The sequence below is a fragment of the Corvus hawaiiensis genome, chromosome 3 (genome assembly GCF_020740725.1).
Source record: "Corvus hawaiiensis isolate bCorHaw1 chromosome 3, bCorHaw1.pri.cur, whole genome shotgun sequence".
NCBI lineage: Eukaryota > Metazoa > Chordata > Aves > Passeriformes > Corvidae > Corvus > Corvus hawaiiensis.
The window spans coordinates 78,295,449-78,314,432 of NC_063215.1; the positions used below are offsets into that span (position 1 = coordinate 78,295,449).

Genomic DNA, 18,984 nt, shown 5'->3' on the forward strand with positions numbered 1-18,984 from the left:
CTGCTCTGTTGTCTTAATGCTTTGAAATCAGATTGTATACACAGAACAGTAAATCACAGACATAGTATGGGCTTAATGAAGACCAAACATTTTCAGTGTGTGATTCTGTAGTGATTTATCTAATCACGATGTTGATTCAGTTACTTTATCCTTTAAAATATCTATGATTGGGGGAATTTTAGGCTAGTTGTCCTGCGTTTGTCTATCTGATCAGATTTAGTGCAGCTAATTTTAAAGTGTGTACTTTTCATGATGAGTCATAGATAGTCCCTTTATTTGTCCTAGTGGTCATTGGTCGATCAAGGGCTTTGTCCAAAAATTACTTCTTTATACTCTGCATGGTGAAATAAATCCTGGCAATTAATTTTCAACTGAACTATAATAAATTGCTTTTGTTTTTGTTTTTTTGGGATTTTTTTTTTTGCATGTTTTATGAATGAATGTTAAATTATATTCCCACTTCATTCAGCAAGAGGATGGCCTAAGCATGACTTCATTCCTATTGATTTACTTCTATACATTCCCTAATTACTCCCTCAGGAGATGATACCTGTTTAAATATGTTGTAGGAGGGACACATGTATTGCGCAAAAGTGAGCCCTGTTTCCTCTGCTTAGCTGCCATAGAGTTTTGTCGAGGAAAGGGTCATGTCACAAATATTATACAAACGCTTTGAAGCTGTTATTAAGCATGTAGCTAGAAATTATTTGGTTCAAAACGTATAGTCAAGTTCCAGACAATAAAAAAATCCAACAAGAAACCAACCCACAAAACTTTGAGATGAATCTTTTTCAATTATCTTCAAAGATACAGATATTGAACCAAAAAATCCAGGTATTGGAGAAAAAGTTCTCGTTACGATTTTGAAGTTGCTAAGAACTTGGAAGTAAACTATGGAATTCCTAGACAATTTCACTACAGAGGACTTCAGTATTCTGAGAGGGATTTTTATTTTCATAAGCTCTCTGAAAAAATGGACGCACACTAAGATGGTAAAACTTTAAATGTACTGAAAATTAAACCCAGATGCATAGAAACTCAGAAGAATCTCATAAAGTGTTAGATAAAAATAAGGTTTGGTTGATCTTTACCTCTGAAGCCTAGTTGCATGGTGTGTCACATCTTCGAGGGTAAACTGCTTTTTCTTCACTCCCAAACATGATGCATCCAAGCTACCATCTGGAATAGTCCTGGGCAGCTGTTAGTCCTCTCTTCTGATCCCAAATATCGTCTTGCAAATTGGCAAGATCCAAGCCATGCTGTGGGTGCAAAGTTAATCAGGTACTGGTGATATTCAAGCCCAGTCTACATCCCTAATTCCTCCATTACTTTAGACCTAGCCTGAATTAGCTATTACAGCTCAAAGAGGGATGCTAGGAATATAGTGGAAAAATCAGCCTTTAGAGCTTCAGAGAGAGAGCCAAATCCAACCAAACAGGAAACTTCATTAAGTCACTGTGGAAATTTGAGGTTAATTTGAAGTTCAGATGCTCTGTATAGGTAACACCACCTCCTCAGGATACGTAGAAGAGCAAAGTTAACCAGATATGTAGGTATCTCTAATCTGTATTTCTAGAAGTCCAAAAAACAGGCAAGAAAGGAAGTATTTTTTTTTTTTACATAGATCTCTTTATTGATACAATGTATGTGACAAGCTAACATTTCCATCAGCACAGCTGAGGGGGACAATGGACTGTTAGACTAGCAGCATGTGAGGCTTGGAGGAACCTGACTTTACCAGTGGTGAATAAACTTGGGCAAGAGTACACTGAGTTTAATTGTGTTTAACTATTTTACTTCTTTAGACAATTTGAGCAAAATGTCTGACTGTCAATTATGGAACAGGTGGAGATTGTGTATGGTAATTTTTTCTAGGTATGAGGGGAATGGATGTTTTTATTTCCCATGTGGAACACTTAAAGCTCAGGTGTAAGGAGGTTTGGCAGGAAATTATAATGGGTTATAAAACCAGTGTCAGTTGGTGTTGAGCCAATGATAAGTATAAATTTTATGTGAAGGATTTTTCTTGTTTGAGCATAAGAACAGAAAACCTAAGAAAGAATTAATTGAATAATTATGTTAAAGAATATTTTTTTCTCAAAAGCATTATTCATTTTCTGTTTTTTCTGAATTCCATGAAGACATTTACATCTACTGAACTAATCATATGACATTTGAGGATGCTCGTTTACTACTCATAGATCTTGCGTTATTTTGTAGGAGGCTTGTTGTTACGTTGGTGGGAAGTTAGCAGGGTCTGAATTTCTTGCACTGGCTAGTGCATCTAGTTCAATTCAGCCAGAAAAAGACCCCTATTCTGATCATGTTATTAACTTTTTATAAAACCTCTCTTCCTTATTATCTTTATATTATGATGACTTTTGTGATGCTGCTACCAAACAGAGGGGGATTCTTTATTCTGCAAAAGACCTGAACTGGAGCAGAAGTTTTATAATTATGACTGTCATGATGAAGACAGTTGACAGATTTACCTTTTCCATAACAGAAGAATGAAGGGCACCCTGCAAAACAAATTGACTACAGATTTGAAACAACAGGATGTCCTTTTTCACACAACCCATGCCTAAATTATGAACCCATTAGCATAATATATTTGAGATGTTAAAAATGTAAATGGGTTCAAAAAGTGATTAGACACATTCCAAAGAAGAAATACTTCATCAAGAGCTGTTACATACTATGATCCTGATGCAGCCTCCAGCTGAGAAAATTCATAAGCATCTGATTGCTCTGAGGACATACTGGAGTAAGTATACTCTGTACATCTGTAGTCTGTGTTTTCTCTCCTTTTCATACAGTGTAAATTCTTCATACTTTTTTCCTGTTTCCTTTCTAATTGAGCTGTTACTAGCCATTGTTATATGAGTAGATGGACTTTTACTTTAGCAGAATAGGGTCATTATTCTCGGTCATTAAACTTCTCCTGCCTTTCTGGGATTTATGTACCACCCGTTGTTCAAATTGTGAGTCAGATTGTCTTAATAACTCATTTGAATATGCTGGAAAAGAGACTGGGTTTTTATATTATGACACATTGTTTATGGATCTTAGATAAGCTGCAAGAGGTCTCTTCAGTTGTAACAATAAGGCGTCTTTGAAACTCTTTGGAGACAGTACTTTATTCAGACTTATGCCACTTAGCTGCAGTACTGAGCTAAATTATTTTATTCTTTCTTTTAACCTGCGGTTTGCAGAGATACACATAAGTGATGATCTTCGGCTACAAAAAAAAGAGGTTTGTCTAGTTGAAATTGTGGAGTTACAGTGATTAAGAGGCTTTCTCACATTTCTTTTTTAATGCAAAGGTAGAATATTTAGTGTGTTTTATTGTTTGTTTAGGTAAGAGAAGGGAGATCTTCTACAGGGTGCTTGGTCCTCATCCTAAAGTGCTGGTTTCATTCCATTTGTCATTAAGCATGGGGAGTGAAAGGGAAAGAGAAAAAGAATGATGGTGTTGATGAACAACAAGGATTAGGAAATTAATAAGGTGTAGGAGAAGGAATGTCTGTGGGTTTTTGAAGGGTATAGCAATTGGGTGTAACTGACATCAGGTTTTGATGACTGGGGTGGGGAAGTGACAACGGACTTGTTACATTTATACTAATTCAGTTCAAGAGGGTTCATTGTGAACATATGGAAATATCTTCATGAAGTGCATCAGGTATTTGTATAGCAATAAAGAGGTGTTTATTCTGGGGGACTTGCTGGGCAGTGATTTGGATTTACAGTGAACCAAATTACAGTGGAGACTTGTCAAAACAACTTTTTAAGCTAGTAGCTACAGTGACCCTTCTTTTTAAATCAGAGTTGTCATGACCCACACAGTGAATGCCCTTCTGGGAGAGGAGGTTATTTCAAACACAGTTTTAAATTACCAGAATGTGCTCTTTTCGCATTATATAACATAGCAAGCCATGTCATTGTGACACCTGCTGGTTTGCCATTATGTATATATTTCATGGTCAATCATGAATGTTCTCAAGGAATAATCTGAATTCTCCCTATTGTCTGTTACTTCTCTTAAACAAAATTTTAGTTTTACAGAAAATTGTTTTTACAAATGTGTACTATTACCATGTTGTGTTTTCCAGCCGTTCTCTGGCCAAAACAATATTTGGAGAAAATAACTGTCATCTCCCCATATGCCAGCATGACTGTGTTCTCCAAAAAATTTTACTTCTGAGGAGTAAACAGTGGCCATAAATCTCTGATACATTTCAATGTTTGGGGTACCTATTGTAGCAGCCAACTGTATACACCAAGGACAGTGGATATATGTATATACATTCAAGTACAGAGAAAAACAGACCATATAATATAGGAAAAGGGTATTTACAAGTATTTTCTCATGTTCTGAGGGTTTTTTTTCCATCAAAAACTCTTTGTTGCACTGATTAATAACAGTTATCAAATTTTGAATCCATGTAGTTTGAGCAGGTACAGAAACAATTATGGCTCTTCAAAATTCACAATAGGTGGCACGGAACAGTATTGCAGAGCCACAAAAACATAGGCAATCTTAGAAATACTGTTGTCTGTCATGGTCCAGTCCAGCATCCTTTAGTGACCATTTTTAGATCTAAACACTGATGAATGAACCACTGGCCCATGTTAGCATTTTTGTACATCACAGATAGGTCTTTATGATTTGAGAATGGATAGGCTCAAATTTTGGAATACATACTACAACTGTACGTTTCCACACAGATTTATTTAAACATTGCTGAGACTGACCCTATTATATAGGGACATAAACAAGATTCTTTTAAACACACTTTGAAGAAACTCACCAAAACTAAGCATTTTTTCTGTATGATAAAGGTGATTTCAATGTTTTCTTCTCAGTGTGACAATGGCAATGCAGTTTCTGTTCACAAATGTGGATGACTTGTTACCATTCTGAATTCAGCATTTCTTAGTTTATGTAGCTGTCCATCAGCTACATAGGGAGATGCTTCTGGAGCACTTCAAAGAAAATAGAAGTGCTGATGGAATCTTGCAATATTTCTGAGGGCAGCTTAAAAAAATGAATTGGACAGGTTTCTGATAGAAGTGCCAAAATAATTTTTTTAATAGAAACAATGAAAGAAGAAAAGCTATGTACACAGGATCCTCAGGAATAAATGTCACATTAGAAGTTTAGCTTGTTTCTTTTCTTTTTGCTTCTTGTAAATCTAGTTAAAGGGAGAGAATATTTGATTTAGATTTTCTTCATTCTTAATAAATGTGTATAAAATCTTGGATAGTACTTGAGTTACTATACTTGTTTTTCTTTATTTTTATGACATATCTTAAAGCGAAGGCTTGTTTCAAATAATGCTATATTTTCTCTGGAAGTTTTCTCAGCTCCATAATCAATTAGTTGAGTTTTTGAAGAGCTCGTTCTTCTACAGACTGTTAGGAAATTATTGGCTATTTTTGAGTGATTGTCTTTATGTAGATCTTCAGGCATTGAAGTCAACACCTGCTTAGCTCAGCATCATCTCATTTGTATTTGTACCTTATTTTCCTTTCGATAAATAGGCAGACTTGTTGGGGTCCCTCCCCCGCCGTGTAGCCCTGGGAGAGGGGCCCTGAGGGCACAGACACGGGGCTTCCCTGCCCCTGCTCAGCCTCGTTCCCATTGGTTGGTTTGTGTTCCCTGCGCGGGCAGAAGGACCCTTGGTCCCGTGACTGGAACAGTTCCTGGGCAGAGCTCCGGCCATGCGGCTGGAGAAATAAACATCTCTGAAACAGCTATCAAGAATCTGTCTGTCCATATATATTTCCTTTCCACGGGACTCCTGGTTTGATATATGCGTGTTGCAGGATCCCCACTGCAACAAATGGTGGAGATTTGAGAGCAGAACGATCCCCGATCCCTAAGCGACTGATTTGTGTGAGTAAACCCTGGAAACTTTGGATTCCTCTTCTTGGTTTTGCTTTGCTATTCCATATCTAAACTATGGAGGAACCGTGGGAAGACTCTTGGCTCTCAGAGCCGCATATGGACATTTATCTTAAACTTAAAATGATTCTTGAACAACGATTTGTAAATTTTAGCTTGATTCAAGCTCAAAAAGAACTGAAACACTTCCTGGCATGGTTGTTTAAGAACTTTTTTTATGTTTCTTGGGATTTAATTCTTACCAAGGGCTTTTGGAAAACCGTTTGGACACAGTTAATACTGGAGTCAAAATATATGCCGATGGAAGAATATTTTCGTGAATATTATTTAGTTACCGAGACTGTTGAGCAATGTCAGCTGTGTCCTGGCGAAGGGAAGCCTGGCGCAGGGACCGTGCGGCCCAGGCCACGTGCACCGAGCGCTCTGCGAGCGGCGGCGAGGCAGTTCCCGCGCGCGGGCGGAGCCACGCGAGCCGCAGTGTCAGCGGCGGAGCGAGGCGCGGCGGGAGCGGCGGGACCCGGCGGTGCCCGCCCGGTCCTGTGCAGCGCGTGGTGGAGCGAGCCCCGTGAACGCCCAACCGAGAGGGGCGGCACGCGGGCGGCGGCTGGCGGCGGTGGCGGTGGAACGGAGCCACGCCCAGCCGAGACGCGCGCTGGAGCAGGGCGCGGGGGAGTCGTCGCTCGGGGGCCCGGCCGAGACGTGGGTGCAGCGCCCGGCAGCGGCAGCGAAGCTGTGACCAGAGGAGGCGACGCACGGAGAACTGAGCAGCGCGGCCCGGCCCGGCCCGCGCGGCCCCAAACGCGACCCCGGGAAGAGCGCGCAGGCACCAGCAGCCCCGAGAATTCCAACACGGGAGCGACCGAAGGAGAGAGCAAAGACGCAGCGAGACAGAAAACAGCAGCCACTCGGAAAAATGAAAAGATCATAGTAACTAAGACCTTAGGGGTAGTAAAATGGTATAATGTTAAGCAAAATTATGGTTTTATAACAAGGTGTGACAACCAGCAAGACATATTCGTGCATAGAACTGCTATTAAAAAGAATAACCCTGAAAAATGCATCCCAAGCTTGGGAGATGGAGAGGTGGTGGAATTTAATATTGTACTAGGGAGAAAAGGGTTACAAGCATCGCAGGTCACTGGGCCTGATGGTGTTCCTGTAAAAGGCAGTATATATGCAAAAAATCGTAGTCATGTTAGACAGTATCTCCATTGTAAGTCCCCCCTACAGTTTCCCTTTCCTAATCCCACCTTTCCCTTTTACCCTATGTCCTATTACCCCCAGTGTATTCCCAATCCGCTTTTTCATCCATGGTTTCCCTCACAAAACCATGCTTTTGCCAATTGTGTCCCCAAAAATCCCTTTCCAATGCCGAGTGGGGGATGAAAAGGGGGAGGGAAGAAGTTAAACCCTCTCCTGCCTCAGTTTCCCCACAAAGCATGCTCAGAGTTCTGTCTCCCTTCTGTCAGCCCTAAGATGTTCCACCGAATCTGTTTGGACATTTAAAGACTCAGGAGGGTGGCTTGTTTTGTCTTGAAACTGTTCTTGTTATGTTTATCCAGTTGTTTTCATTCTCCTTTTATTAAAATAAAACGGGTGAGGTGTTGGGGTCCCTCCCCTGCCGTGTAGCCCTGGGAGAGGGGCCCTGAGGGCACAGACACGGGGCTTCCCTGCTCCTGCTCAGCCTCGTTCCCATTGGTTGGTTTGTGTTCCCTGCGCGGGCAGAAGGACCCTTGGTCCCGTGACTGGAGCAGTTCCTGGGCAGAGCCCCGGCCATGCGGCTGGAGAAATAAACATCTCTCTGAAACAGCTATCAAGAATCTGTCTGTCCATATATATTTCCTTTCCACGGGACTCCTGGTTTGATATATGCGTGTTGCAGGATCCCCACTGCAACACAGACTGAAGCCTGTTGTTATTTCATTTTCTCTACCTCCCTAGGCTTATCATTTTTAAAATATATATTAATGTATTTCATAACTCTAAGATTGTTGGGAGAGACAATTTTACTTGGTTTTCATTCCAAGGTCTGCCATTTCTTTTTACATATCACAGTGATGGAATGATTTTCCTTGGTCTCAATGTTGTCTCTCTCATGATACATCCAAATCCCTCAGATACGGTTGACTGTCTTTCAGTACTCTTTCTGAAGGTGGATTTTCTTAAGGAATGCAGAAACAGAAGCATTTTTTGTACGGTAGTTAGGTGAGGTTTATCTCAGAGACTGGCAGTCAAGAACTTTCTGACTTCATTTCATAAAACTTTAGTGAGTTCTGACTCCACTTTTACCTCTTAGAAAAAAGTATTTAATAAGAGCTCCTGGCCTGACAGTTTTCACAACCTTGAGGCTTCATTTGTGTGTCTCAAAAGGTTAATGAAAACCTTTGCTGTGGTAAGTGACAAGCTCACATGTCTTAATAAGGAGAATAAAGTAAAAGAAGGACAGGCATTTCTTCATTCTTACCAGGACCTCTTTTCGGACATTTGCATCGGATATCACCTTGGGTTTTGAAGATGTTTTTAGAACATGTCCAGGATCCAAGCCTAGAGGAGGAATCAGTGGAAAATGGCTTGGTAACTCTTGTGTTTCCTCGAAGAAACAGATTAGGAATCTAGAGAAAGTATTGAACTTCTGTTCTGACCTCTCCGTAATCCTGTTATCTCAGTCTGACCTCTGCTTTGAAAGTACCTCAGATTAGTTGCAAGGGATTGTATTTAGTTAAACATATTTCATTTGATATCTTTAATCTTTGCAAATTTTCCTTTTGGTGGTTGCACAAAATATATGTTGAGTTCCAGATACTGGCATCTATATACACAGGAAAAAAAAAAATCACAAATCTCCAGTTCATTTCATTAATTGTAATAGTTAAACCTGGGTTAATGCAAATGCAGAATGTATTTTTTCATAGAAAAGATACCTGGAATTCCTTATGACCAGTTGAAATGCTGCAGAAAAATACATGCTGAACAGTGGTGCCTTTCTTTGAGTTGATACAAAGCTCTTGTTTTGCTCCTAAAACACATCTAAAGAAGTCTCAGTAACTGTCCAAAGAGTTACTGTATGCAAAGAATAGGTTAAAAAAATTGTAAGTACCTAAGTATTTGCTCCTGCCTTTCATACTGAACTCATATCTGAAGAACCCTCCTAACTTGCTTATAAATCCTTCTCTTTTGGAGTCCTTGAACAAATTCAGAATCTTACAAATTTTTCGCTACTATTTTTAACATTTACTGGAAAATTACTGCACTGAATATTAGTATTTCAAAGATACTATGGCATAATACATGAAAAACTGAGCTGCTCTGTCAGTAGAGAAGCTTAGAAAACAGCTTACCTGCTTATCCCACTCGTGCTTTTTGTAAACATCCTTGGCTACATTCCCAGTAAAGATTGGAATATGAAGTGGCTTTACCAAGTGGTTTCTTCCTTTCCCTTATGTATTGAAAGGAGAGGCCTCAGGGAAAGCACAGGACAGATGAGGAAAGGACAGAAACAGGAGTAGATGCATGTAGGCTATGAGAAGGAGGAGTGGATTGTATAATCTATTGGTGGTGGCAGGCTGAGACATTCACCCTTTTCATTAATTAGCACCCCACAGATGCAAATAAATATGGAATATTTGTTCTATTGCATTTTCTTGCTGATTTTGATTTCCATGAAGTGGGATGCTACAGAGCCTGGGTTTCTTTGGGCTTAAAGAAAACCTAATTTCTGGAATATAACAAGTTGCAATTTAAGTAATAAGTCCTGTTTATATTAATATTAGCTGTCAGCTTAAACCAACACCCTGAAGTTTCTAAAGGAATGGATGTAGTTATATACTTGTTTTATGTTTGTGGGAAATCCTCTTATGCATCAAAGGACACTTGCTAAATTATGTATGGAACAAGAAATAAGTCTAGTGACTGATAATATTTCAAATGAGAACTTTTAAAGTATTCAATACATATTTTTTGGTTGTTTTCATAATTACAAAGTGATATTAAGTAGGAGAACACAGGATTCCGTCATTAAAGTAATTCTTTTTCAATAATTATTTTGCTGTGTTTTCTGTGGATCAAATTATGTACAATATGAATATGAATAGCATTCACCAGCTTATACTATATTGAAAGACTATTTTCCTTAATTTTTACACTCTAAACCACCTCCCACTATGTTGCCAGAGCGAATGTATCTTTGGGAACAGAACCCAGTCTGCACCAATGGCTGACTGCCAAACCTTTCTGCTGGAAAGCCAGCCATTATTTTCTACCTTCTACTGCACAGTAGGGTGCATCCACCCATTTATAGCATTGTGCCATAGCTTTTTATTTCATGGTAATCTTTTATATTAGATATTCATAGGAATAAATTTTCTCTAGCCATGTAGGTCACATTTCTCCCCAGACAAAACTGAAACGTAATAGATGCTTTTTTTTTTTCCTAAAGTGTCTTTGAAAAAATTGTAGTCTCTAGCAATGGGTTTTTCTTGGAACTGAATGCATTTGCACCCTGTCATTGATATCATAGGCACACCTTATCCAATTTCATTGCTGTACTACAGTCGGCAAGCAAACAAAAGTAAATTAGGGAGTAGGTTTGCATTCCTCCAGTATATCTGGAATAGTAATGGAAAAAGAAAGTATTAAAGGCAATAATACAGTGTAAATAAGTTACTGGAATCACAGACATCTTTTAGAACAAGATTAGCAAATGTCATTGTGCTGTCAAAGCAAGTTTCTCTCCATGCTTGTTTTCTACTTGAGATATGGCTAAATAATTCAAATATTATTTGAATTAGGAGCCTAAAGATAATTTTCAATCTTATCACCTTCCTCTTTAACTGTTCCTAAAATATTATCATCTAAACAATCAATCCTAAATCATTTAGATGCAGGATTGACCAAAAGAAAGCGTATACTCAGTGGTATGACTTAGCAGTGTTTGTCTTGATTGTTAAGAAGTATTTCAAGATTTGAAGAGAATAGTGTGAATTCTTACATAAACCTTTCTCCACGTGCTCTACAGGTACCTAAAACATATTAAAGCTTCTTATTCATTCCAGTCCTGTGCTACAGGAAACTAATAACTATAAATGAATGTTGATGTAGATCATCATGTTCTTAGAATGGAAGAACCCATTAAATCTAGACATCTCTGCAACTGCTACATTTTACTAAAGATGATGTGTCCATGTCTCCAGCCTGAAGGAAGCCATAATTGCATTTTGTTTTATTAAGCTATTACATATGAATGAACGTGTTATGTTAAAAAAAAAAGTACCAATCATCTTAGCAAAGAGAACTTTCAATGCCTCCTTGAGAGTCTTCAGAACCTCAGGCTCCTTTAGTTGGCACCAACCACCTTGAATAGTCCAGTCATTAGGAAACTGAGATGCCAATGAATCCTGTCTGCTCAAGCCGTGTTCAGTTGTGCCAGAACCTTCTTGTTCCTAGGAAATAACTCTGGTTGATTTAAGCCTGCACTGCCTGCCCTCAGCTTCCATCCCTGGGTGTGTATATCTAGCCTTTCCCAGGCATTGGTCATTTTGCTTATGTAATTGTAGATGATACCTACAGCTCACTGCTGCGGCTGTAAGCTGCCCCAAGGCAGTGGGGAGAGCACAGAGGTGGTAGTTCAGGCTTAAATTGGTTTCTGCTGGTGTGGACCTGCACCTTGTCATTCCTTTCTAGATAGGTTCATCCCTTCAGGAAGAGACAGTTTCAAATATTCTAATCTGAGATGGCATCGGTTGTATCTGATTAAGTAATAGACAAGCATTGACAAAACACTGGGTATGGTTTAGGTAATAGAATCACAGAATGGTTTGGCTTGGAAGGGACCTTAAAGATCATCTAGTTCCAAGCCCCCTGCTGTGGGCAGGGACACCTTCCACTAGACCAGGTTGCACAGAGCTCCCTCCAGTCTGGCCTTGAATACTTCCACAGATGGGACATCCTCAATTTATCAAGGTAGCTTGTTCCAGTGCCTCATAAGCCTCTCAGTAAAGAGTTTCTTTGTAATGTCAAATCTAAACCTACTCTCATTTCAAACCCATTCCCCCTTGTCCTGTCACTATGTGCTCTTGTAAACAGTCTCTCTCCATCTTTCTTGTAGGCTCCCTTCAGGTACTGGAAGGCCGTAATTACATAACCCCAAAGTCTTCTCTTTTCCAGACTGAAAAAAATGCCAATTTTCTTTCCTTGTACGAGAGGTGCTCCATCCCTCCACTCAACTTGGTGGCCCTTCTCTGGACTCACTCCAACAGATCGATGTTCTCCTGTGCTAATGGATCCCTCAAAAGAAAAGTGCCACACAATTCTTTAAATTCTGGAGAAAGATTCCTGCTTTGAAATTGTACACATCCCTCTTTGAATCATTTTCCATGTAGGTATCAAAGAAAAGACTTTCCAAGAATTACATGTTAGACTGCATAAAATATGCGCAGAGAGGACAGGGTGCTTAAAGGAGTTAAACATTAACACAGATTGTACTAATAAAAGTTGCACAGAGAAGTGGTGTGCTTTTGAATAAATCTGCACATATGGGAACTGATATATATTAATTTGGAGTGAAAGCTGAATTTTCAGTTTGTTAGATATCTCTTTTTATAGGAAATCTATTTTGGCACATTTTGAAGGTGACAGGAATTTGCATCTTATTCAAGTTAATTAGAATCCTAACAGACACCACTTTACCAAGTCGAGACATTGCTATGCCTGGAAGAAAGACAATAGAAAGTAAGGCAATTACAAATCAGTGATTCCAAAGTGAATTCAGTGTAGGCTAATAATTCAAAGTGGTGAAGAGAAGAGCAGATAAAGCACCTCAGGTATCAAATTAGTCAGTGTGGGACAGCATTTAAAAGTACTGACCTATGTGCTAGATGCATTTGGCTGGCCTTTTGTTTATTTTCTAAGAACATCACCTCAGAGACTAAGATTACATTTCTGTGTGGATTATTTCTGGAGCAATTTCATTCTTACTTATTGTACATCATAGTATAAATTTTATATATGCATTTAAAGAAAAGGAAATGTAACAGGCTTTTTCCCTTTCAGCTGTCTTAGACACTGTCAAACTTGAAGTCCTTTTTATAGAATTTAGGCTCAGAATGCATGGAGTAACTTGGAAGTGACCCTGGAAAATAAATTACTGTTTTATAGAGCTTTTTCTGCATTTCTTTTGTGCTTTTGTTTCATTTGGCATATTTGTTTTTGTATATTAACTCATAAATATGATTTTATAACCCTTATGTGTACTTTTATGCTATTTTGAATCCAGCAGCTTTATTTGCAATATTGCTGTCTTTTTTTGCATAGTTAGTGTTGTCTAATGAACTTATAAATACTTCATTCTACTAGAATTTTAATAATGCCATCTGTTCACTTGATGGAAAATAGCAAAGCACTCTGAAGCAACTACCTTTTTTTATTTTTTCTTGACAGCTGTATTTTTAAAGCTTAAGATTTAAGTTTCTAGCATTATTTTTTCACTAACAGTAGCAGTGAACAATATTGCAAACAATAATAATTTTTTTTGTTCAAATCTTGCTTTGTGACTGATTTTCTTTAGATGCAGTTTGGGGTTTTTTTTGATCTGTAATAAACAGTATTTTTTTCTTTTTACTGGATCTGGTTTTCTACCATGGCAGAAAGTAAAATAATCCTAGAGAGGTCAGTAAAGCACATCACCGTTGGTAGCATCTGATGTCTCTGTCCAAGCTGCTTGCTCATCCTGGCACCTCTGTCCCTCTCTCCCTGCACATCCTCCTTTTGAAACTGTTTTGAAAGTCTTTTCTTTGGCTCTTCTTTCTGCTTTCAGTCTTGCTTTATTTAATTATATTAATGTTTGTCTTTTGAACCACCAACTTCTCATGTAGTTATTAGGCTGTTCTCTTTGGTGTACTGTTTGATGACTTAATCTCACTCCTGCAATTAGTTGTCAAAACTAGTGGCCTGGTGTCTAGAAAAGGTCAGGTCCCCTAGTAGCTCCTGGGGGAATTAGTGATGCATGTGAAAATTGAGTGGCCGTGTACATATGCCACCATCTGAGTAGATGTCAGACTCAAATGGGTTAAATAACACAGCTCTAGTGTTTCTGAATTAGGTAGATGTAGTAGATAAAGAAGTGTCTAAGAAGTGGTTGTGTCACAGGGTTGTTTTTCCAAATTCCTCATCCAAGTAGTTGTGTGACGCTTGCTTACGTAAGAAACTCGTGTTGGTGTTGACAGAACTCTGTGGCAGGCCTGATGAAGAAAGTTGGGAAGAATGGTGCTGTAACTGGCAAATTATGAGATTCCTCAATCATGACTGTTTCAAAACTATTTTGAAGGCATGGTGAGAAGGGACTTAGATTATGAATTACCCTTTTCATACTTGCAGGAATAGATTTCTCGCTTGGTTGCAGGCTCTCAGTGTGTGATCATTAGTAGTTCTCTTAGATTGACAATTTGGGAGATAGACACAGCTCCTTATCCCAGCAGGTGGCAACTTCAGCTGTGTTGAAGAGGTACGGTTGGCTCTGGCTCCCTTTATTCCAACGACAGAAGTGGTACTTCCACTTTCTCTTACTGCTGTGTTAGATATAGTTTATTAGCTTTCCAGCTGATTTCTTTATGTATTTCCTGATTTCTTATTAAGTATTTCAATTAATTTACCATCTGCATTGGATTTTGTTAGTTAAATAAAAAATGCACATCAAAGTAATTTTGTCTTGCATGAACACATCCAGTTCTTAATTTACTCTAAGCTTGTAGAGCTTGTAGATCTGAATTTACAGTTTTCCTTTGGACATTTCTTTTTTTTTTTTTTTTTTTTTTTTTGACATCTATCAGGCGAGCTGTGAGTAGAGAATTCCTTCTGAAATTTCCAGTGTGATCTCTTCTCTGTGTGAATGTGTGTCTGAGGCACATTTGCCTTGCAGCCTCTAAGGATGGGATGATTTCTGTCCCCAAGTCTTTCACATGTTCCTAATTATAGAGATACTGTGATTTACCTCCCTTTCTTATGGCTGAATGATTCAAGGAGCTAGATTCTTATGATGGGACAATCATCAGTGCCTGATAGTACAGCCAGCCCTCTGTTTGAAGCCTGTGTCGAAGTTTCTGTACTGAAAGTTGGTATGCAGTAGATGTGATGGCATAGTGGAGCATGAGGATGTGCTGGTAGGCATACTCGGAAATGAGAAAATCATCAGTGCACTGAGGACTGGGTTCTGCCTGTCAATTTTTGTGGAACCTCTCGGAGAACCAGTCTGGGTCAAAGGACAACCTGGATGCTGATGTGCCAAGCTCTTTAATGACCATGTCTCACGATGCATGTGGACTGCTAAGTGCTGTGACTTTGTAATGTGTTCTGGTGCTGAAGTGTCTGATGTTGGCTGTTACAGTGTGTCCTCGAGGTTACACAAGACCGGTCAGAGCTACATAAACAGAGCTTCATTGGGAACATTCTTGTTTTCAGCCAGGGACAACTGGTATTTGTCACATTTTTATCTTGTTTTCTAGTAAGCTCACTTCTCAGTATTATAACCTTCCTCAATTATTTCACATAACCTTAATATAATCTTAGAGCTTCACAAGTGGCTGAGTCTCTACAACTTAGTGAATGACCATTCTCACATGAGCAGTGGTAAATCAACATACCTACTCATCGTTGGGGTATGTAACTTCCTTTCATTTCAAGGAATTGGTTGCCAGACTGCTACGGAGATTTTTTGGAAATCATAGTGGATGTATCCCTGCCTGAAAACTTTTCTAAATCTGGCCTAACATTTTTAATACTGCACCTGCTACTAGAGAGAGTTAAAATTTTGCATTTGTTCAAATGTCAGTTGAAGAATACTGAACTCCACAATGTCTTGGATTTTTTTGTTGTTGTTGTAGAGCAGCCAAAAAGATAATTTTTAAAATTTTTTTTCTTGTATAATTACTGTGAATTATAATTATCTGTCATTACAAAATCTTTTTAGAATAAAAATGACTAGTTCAGAAACTCATAAGGTGCTGTCATTATCGTTCATGGAGAACTGTCTATAATTTTGTAGTTACATATTCTGTTCCTTTCCACTCCCTGAAGTTTTGTTTTTTTTTTTTTGTTTTTTTTTTTTTTTTTGACAGTCTTCTCATTGCAAGCAAAATGTTTTACTCACAGTGGTGGTACTGATAAGTAGTAAATAGTTCAATCTTCTCTTGGTTTCAATCTGTTCATCATGTTAGTATAACATGTCATTTTTCAAAGACTCCAAAGTCATGAATTATCTGCACATCATTATTCTGTAATATTCAACTCAGTCACTGAGAGCTTGATTATGATTACTAACAAATCAGCTGAAATATCCTAAAAGCAAAAAGGCTTAATTTGTAAATTTTAGTCCCTCTTTTTCTTCTTCAGGTTTTTTTCCTGATTAATTTAAACATTTTTTTCAGTTTCTTGGTTTTCAATCTACAGAGTAAAGTAAATAAAATACATCTCTAATACAAATGCACCTATGTTGTAGTTACAGTATGGTTTCTTCAGAGAGATTGAGATGATTCCCCTGACATAAATATGTTTCACACTGGATCACTGCACCCTCCCATGTGGTAACCCATCATCTCAAGCTCTAATGATCTCTTACCCTTGTTGACGTTAGCAAACTTTTCCTCTGGGGTGTTTTCTTGTGTTTCTTTTGTCAGCTGTTCTAAAGAGAAGAAAACTGCTCTGTCTTGATTTTTGTGCAAATTCTGAGGATTTTGCTGCAAAGTTCAGTAACATGACATTTGTTTTCAATGCAGACAGTAGAAAATCAGGCAGGCTGCAAAGCTTCTTGTTCTACTTTTGATTCTCTATAGCGATAAACACTGGAATCTGAAAATTTTGAACAACTTCTTAAGAGTCCAGTAAGTTACAATTTTATTATGTGGGCATGTTTTTCTCTAAAAAAAAATCTTTAATGTTTCTAAACAGAAGGAGGTGAGAATAAAGTGATCAAAAAGGCAGGGATGAGAACGAAATAGAAATAATTAAAAGCAAAAAGTTTACTGAAAATGTTGGTATCTGATGCTCTGTTTCCCCAGGGTAAGTGAAAGATTACATTCTTCCTAACATGTATAACATTATTATGTTCTCTTGCTGTCACTGAGCCATACGCAGTATTTCCTGCTCCAGAAGCTGACAACCTGCTGAAATTTCTTGGTTTGTTTGGGCCAACAAGCCTTGGAAGCCTTGCTCCATGCCAGGGATGGGAACATCATGGCACTGAGCTGTGTGATGCCATCGCTTGCCTCATTAGGCTCAGAGTGGAGTGTGGGCTGTATATAGGTGTTGAGAAAGCAGGAAGTGTCTTTCCTTAAAGTTCTCCAGGCATCTTATCAGTTGAGAAGAGGTATTCATGGTCTAGGAATAAACAAGCCAAACTCAAGAGGCCCAGCAGGGTCCAAAAGGTATGCATGTTTTTTTTAAAATATCAAAATGTCTCGCAATGGACAAGATCCAGTGGGGCTTACTCAGGTTGTTAGAGCTTTGTAGGACCTGCTTCCAGCAGTGTTCTCTTTTAATCATCTCCTTCAGCCCTGAATCACTATACATAACAGAAATGCCATGATATTTAATACATAAAAGCATTTCTGATTTCCAATGTATGCTGTAGCAGTTCTATTGATTTTAACGGAATTGCTTAAGGTATATATCTAAGTAGTATTTGAGCCAACGGCAATGTCATTTTTTTCTTCTCTTTGTAAACACCTGCTGAACACAATAAAACTTCAATTTTGAAGTTTGAATTTGGTATTTGAAAAATATTCAAAAGTAAAGGAACAGCTCTATTCAAAAGTGAGAGGACAGATTATTAGTGATAATGCTCTTTCTTAGATGCATTGATTACAGTAAACTCTTAGGATACCTTATGCTTGGCAGCCAGGACTTCTGGGGAAAAAAAAAAAGGGAAAAAATCAAGTGAAAACCCGGTAGAATTTTGTGTCAGATGAGAAAAGCGGTAGATGTAGGCAAAAAGGTGCAACTGTAAACTGGTGTGAAAAAATGATAAATTGTTTTACACACTCTTCAGCCCATTGTTTTGTGACTGCATTCTGGTAATAAACAATGGTGATTGCACCTTGTTGACTGATAAGGTGGATGAGCTAACCAGTTTAACACTCTTGTCATTCAACAGCCATGTTTAATAGGATATGAAGTCATCGGCTAATTACCATTAAACACAATCATAGACTTTCTTGATAAAGCATATTTACTGCTGGAAACTATTAAGTTTCTTCCTGATGGTCAGAGCCCAGGTTCCAACATGGTTTTTGCTGAGGTGTATTAAACTTGAGAGACTTCTACAGAATGTTATGAAACCTTTAGAAGATGTGGGGTAGATATTCCAGAAGTTTGGGAGTACACCCATCTTCCTGCTATGTAAATAGAAGTTAGAAGGTACGTCTATGTTAATTATAAACCAATTTTTTTAATCGTAATTTTGTGGAAATGCTCTGCTTAGATTAGTCTAAATTGCCACATGCATTGTATAATGGAGGATTTTTATGATCATGGATGTATACCTGTGGAGCTACTGTCAGTATGTTTTATACAACTAAGCAGTTTTGGAAACTGAAGCAAAACCTGGATCTTCCTCATGCCTTTCTGTTCTCACAAGGACTGGTGATACTTTCAGAAGATGCCTTTTGGAAGCTTTCTGGCCAGGATAAGCCATCCTGCAAAATTGCTCTGTTTCTTTCATCATTTTAGTGCGGGCTAAGACCATAGAAAATAATAAGGTTCCAAATTTACCAGATTTAGGTATGTCTAATGAAGTCAAATGCATAGTCTCCTGAATCCTATTGTGTGTAGTGCCCTGTTTGCTTATATGCAAAGGAGTGAATTAAAATTTTCGGACACCCGGGAGACAATATGTTTCTCTGCTTACCATCTGCAGTGAAGTCTTGGTTCGGGCCTTATTTATTGTCTGATGTATGTTACTTAAGAAGAGGAAGAACTGAGCATCCTTTTTCAGGAACTTAAAAATGTAGATCTTATTGTTCATGTAAAATAGCTAGAATTCATATTTTGTCCTGCCTCAGGGAAGGAAACACAATGTGCCACCAGTGATC

General features: G+C 38.4%; 1 protein-coding gene across 4 annotated transcripts in view; it reads left to right on the forward strand.

The window, feature by feature from the left end:
• The window catches only part of PDE10A (phosphodiesterase 10A), a 354,429-nt gene that overhangs the window by 260,766 nt on the left and 74,679 nt on the right, over nucleotides 1–18,984 (forward strand). The gene's annotated exons all lie outside the window — the stretch shown is intronic.